Raw genomic sequence first — 5,000 nt, 5'->3', positions numbered from 1 at the left:
AGACAAACGGCTAATAGTGACATCAGCGGCAATCCACCTGTCACTCAAGTGGCCACGCCCTTAATTATGCAGAACTTTAAGGCTTAGTATAATTTAAATGGATGAGTTATAAAAAAAATCACCCTCCTCACAGTCGTCATGAAGAGCAAAATTAGCTATAAAGACCAAAACCTCTTTTTGCACCAGGCTGTAAACATATTTTTTTCTGCTGTAAAGTTGGGCATTTTAACATTTTGACTCTCTTTTGGAACCTGTCTCTAGTGGCCAGTCGATGAATTACAGTTTAAGTCACTTCCGTGTTGGATTTAAGAGTCAGATTGCCGCTTTTATGCGGTTATGGTAAGGGGCGGGACAGTTCCCAAACACACTCGAAGTGCTCGACCAATCACAACACGCTGATCCAGCCGACCAATCAGAGCACAGTGTGCTTTTCAGAAGGAGGGGCTTCATAGAGACAGGAAGTAAACAGAGCGTTACTGACAGACTGGGAAGAGAGGAGCCGCAACAATGGAGAATATGAGGAAAATAATCAACATTCAAGCAGGAAAACCTGTTCTAGTAAGAAGCAAGACTGTGTAGAAGGGCATAAGAGATCGTCTTTCAGTTTGTTGTGAATGTGCTGGTGATGAAGGCTGTGGCACACACAAACACACACACGAATAGTTCAGCTTTATTGATCTTCCATCATGAAGACACTCATGAGTCAGAAGTGGACGTCTGTCAGATTTCACACACTTCTGATCCACAGCTTTCATCTCAGTTCGACGTGTGTTTTCTTCGGACTGTGAGTCAGGCGTATCTCATCGGTGTGTGTGTGAGCTGTAGATGTAGATTCACAAGCCAGACTCTCGAGATGAAATCAGTCCATCATCAGGGCTTGGGGGAAATCACACTCCAGCCACAGAATCGTGTCATCTTTTCTTCGGCTCTCCACAAATGAATCTTTATTGAGTTTTCTAGTGAACCTCTGGGGCTAATGTGTCTCTTTAAGAGATTTAATCATCATGTTGTGGGATGAAGTTCAGCACACACACATCTAGAACGTCATCTTGACTGGTAAACTACATTGCATGTGAATAAGATGCTGGTATTTGAGCTGAAATGAAGAATGTATAAATGGTGCTTTTGTTTTGTGAATTCAGTCCTTAGTTTCTGCATATACTTGAATCTTTTTTGTCTTGAAGTATGAAATTATGAAACATTCACACTAGCCTTTAAGTGAGTTCGATTTTAATACTTTCATTCCGCAGGGAAACATTAAATTGATTTTTTTTAAAAGGACAGTGAACACATTTATAATGTTACAAAATATAATGTTTCAAATAATTGCTGTTTTTTAAACTTTCTATCATCAAAGAATCCTAAAAAATATCCACATTCCACATTATAAATGTTTCTCGAGCATCAAATCATCATATTATAGTGATTTCTGAAGGATCATGTGACACTGAAGACTGGAGTAATGATGCTGAAAATTCACAGGAATAAATTACACTTTACTATATATTCACATAGAAAACAGATATTTTACATTAGAATAATATTTCACAATTTTTACTGCATTTTTCTCCAATAAATGCAGCCTTGATGAGCAGAAGAGACTTCTTTTAAAAACATTAAAAAAATCTGAACGACCCCAAACTTTTTAAACCATAATGTATATTAAATATATGAAAAGGCCACTGAAATAAGTGAGCGAGTGAGTCTATAAAAGGAAAAGGCACAGTAATGTCACAGTTGTGAGTCTGACAGGCGTATCCATCACAGCATGAGTGTGTTTGGCTGCAGATCCTGCCAACTTTATCAAGAGTGTAAATGGAAATGCTGTGAGACCTATTTAAAGTCCATCAGATCGTTTTTTCCTGCAGGCTGAGAGAGGCGCTTGAGTCTCTCTCTCTCACACACACACACACACACACACACACACACACACACTGGAGTGATGCCAGGTTGGAGCTTGTGACCCAGAGAGACTCACCTGCTCGTTCAGTCGAGCTGAGCGCATGATTTATGGCTCTGAGAGAAGAAATCTGTTCCTGAACTTACAGAGACAGCGTTTTATTGCATCGTGGGCCTTGGGTTCATGCGATTTGTAATGACTTTTAATTTAAGCTTAGCTAACGAGAAACTGGCCGTGTGGATCTACTCGCTCTGAGAGGAAATAAAAAGGTTGTACAATTTGTAAAAAGATGTTGTTCTCATGGTGACCCATGGTTGAGTGTGTGTTTATATATATATATATATATATATATATATATATATATATATATATATATATATTAAAATGCATCATCGAATGCAATGACTTTAATATTTTAGTATGTTTATTTAATTTTTTTAAATATTATATATATATATATATATATATATATACAGGTCCTTCTCGAAAAATTAGCATATTATGATAAAGTTCATTATTTTCCATAATGTAATGATAAAAATTAAACTTTATATATTTTAGATTCATTGCACACCAACTGAAATATTTCAGGTCTTTTATTGTTTTAATACTGATGATTTTGGCATACAGCTCATGAAAACCCAAAATTCCTGTCTCAAAAAATTAGCATATCATGAAAAGGGTCTCTAAACGAGCTATTAACCTAATCATCTGAATCAACTAATTAACTCTAAACATCTTCAAAAGATTCCTGAGGCTTTTAAAAACTCCCAGCCTGTTTCATTACTCAAAACCGCAATCATGGGTAAGACTGCCGACCTGACTGGTGTCCAGAAGGCCATCATTGACACCCTCAAGCAAGAGGGTAAGACACAGAAAGACATTTCTGAACAAATAGGCTGTTCCCAGAGTGCTGTATCAAGGCACCTCAGTGGGAAGTCTGTGGGAAGGAAAAAGTGTGGCAAAAAACGCTGCACAACGAGAAGAGGTGACCGGACCCTGAGGAAGATTGTGGAGAAGGACCGATTCCAGACCTTGGGGGACCTGCGGAAGCAGTGGACTGAGTCTGGAGTAGAAACATCCAGAGCCACCGTGCACAGGCGTGTGCAGGAAATGGGCTACAGGTGCCGCATTCCCCAGGTCAAGACACTTTTGAACCAGAAACAGCGGCAGAAGCGCCTGACCTGGGCTACAGAGAAGCAGCACTGGACTGTTGCTCAGTGGTCCAAAGTACTTTTTTCGGATGAAAGCAAATTTTGCATGTCATTCGGAAATCAAGGTGCCAGAGTCTGGAGGAAGACTGGGGAGAAGGAAATGGTATTACTGTGCCCAATTGGCCTGCCAACTCTCCTGACCTGAACCCCATAGAGAATCTGTGGGATATTGTGAAGAGAAAGTTGAGAGACGCAAGACCCAACACTCTGGATGAGCTTAAGGCCGCTATCGAAGCATCCTGGGCCTCCATAACACCTCAGCAGTGCCACAGGCTGATTGCCTCCATGACACGCCGCATTGAAGCAGTCATTTCTGCAAAAGGATTCCCGACCAAGTATTGAGTGCATAACTGAACATAATTATTTGAAGGGTGACTTTTTTGTATTAAAAAAAACACTTATTTTATTGGTCGGATGAAATATGCTAATTTTTTGAGATAGGAATTTTGGGTTTTCATGAGCTGTATGCCAAAATCATCAGTATTAAAACAATAAAAGACCTGAAATATTTCAGTTGGTGTGCAATGAATCTAAAATATATGAAAGTTTAATTTTAATCATTAAATTATGGAAAATAATGAACTTTATCACAATATGCTAATTTTTTGAGAAGGACCTGTATATATATATATATATATATACATAAACATGTATACTAAATATTTTTTTTAATTATTTATTGGTTCTATTCGCCTATGTATGTTTTGTTTTATATTTTATTAAATATTTTATTATTTAAAAAATAAAATAAACATATACTCAAATATATATCATCAAATATAATTTAATTTTTAATATTATGTTTTTATTTTATATATTTTTCTACAAATAATTATTTATAATATAAAATATATATTTATATATTTTAAATAATATAAACATATGTTCTAAAATATAAAAAATAAATATATTTTATTTAATTTTAAAAATAAGCATATGAACTAAAAATGAACTAAAAGCATATGAAATAAAAAAAACTAAATTTTTTAAAAAAATGCATTCTCAGACCTCTTTTGTTTTCTAATTATATTTATATAGCCCTCTCTTGTTTTTGCTGCAGTTCTCTTGTGTCTCTGCTTGTATGTCCTGATGACCTGTACGTCTCTCTTACACACATTTAGGGATTTAATCCGGTTTACACATGTTGACCATATGTTGTGTGTGTGTGTGTGTGTGTGTGTGTGTGTGTTTCATCCTGCTTTCCCAGTACGATCCGGATCAGTCGTAAGGGATGGCACATGCTTCTGAACTTCTGCTTCCACTCGGCCCTGACGTTCGCTGTGTTCGCTGGAGGCATCAACCGAATCAAACACCCATCATCTGCCAGGCTATCCTCTCCCTTCATCCTCTCTCTTCATCCTCTCTCTCTTCATCCCTCTCTCCCTTCATCCTCTCTCTCTTCATCCCTCTCTCTCTTCATCCCTCTCTCTCCTTCATCCTCTCTCTCCTTCATCCCTCTCTCTCTTCATCCCTCTCTCTCCTTCATCCCTCTCTCTCTTCATCCCTCTCTCCCTTCATCCCTCTCTCCCTTCATCCCCTCTCTCTTCATCCCTCTCCTTCATCCCTCTCTCTTCATCCCTCTCTCTCTTCATCCCTCTCTCTTCATCCCTCTCTCTCTCATCCCTCTCTCTCTTCATCCCTCTCTCTTCATCCCTCTCTCTCTTCATCCCTCTCTCTTCATCCTCTCTCTCTTCATCCCTCTCTCTTCATCCCTCCTCCCTTCATCCTCTCTCTCTTCTTCCTCTCTCTTCATCCTCTCCTTCATCCTCTCTCTCTTCATCCTCTCCTTCATCCCTCTTCTCTTCATCCTCTCTCTCTTCATCCCTCCTCTCTTCATCCCTCTCTCCTTCATCCCTCTCTCTTCATCCCTCTCTCTCTTCATCCCT

The 5,000-nt window shown here is 38.5% G+C and overlaps 1 pseudogene across 1 annotated transcript in view; it reads left to right on the top strand.

Annotated features, from left to right (window-relative positions):
• The window catches only part of LOC143756657 (adhesion G protein-coupled receptor A2-like), a 180,439-nt pseudogene extending 175,998 nt beyond the window's left edge, over positions 1-4,441 (top strand). The window contains exon 16 of the transcript XR_013210307.1: positions 4,322-4,441. The product of XR_013210307.1 is annotated as an adhesion G protein-coupled receptor A2-like (transcript). The remainder of the gene's footprint in view (positions 1-4,321) is intronic.
• The last annotated feature ends 559 nt before the right edge of the window (positions 4,442-5,000 follow it).

The sequence above is a fragment of the Siphateles boraxobius genome, unplaced genomic scaffold (genome assembly GCF_051911475.1).
Source record: "Siphateles boraxobius isolate OS27281-9 unplaced genomic scaffold, OSU_SipBor_1 108, whole genome shotgun sequence".
NCBI classification, from domain to species: domain Eukaryota; kingdom Metazoa; phylum Chordata; class Actinopteri; order Cypriniformes; family Leuciscidae; genus Siphateles; species Siphateles boraxobius.
The sequence above is the reverse complement of the archived record's forward strand: the minus strand, read 5'-3'. Positions and strand labels throughout refer to the sequence as shown.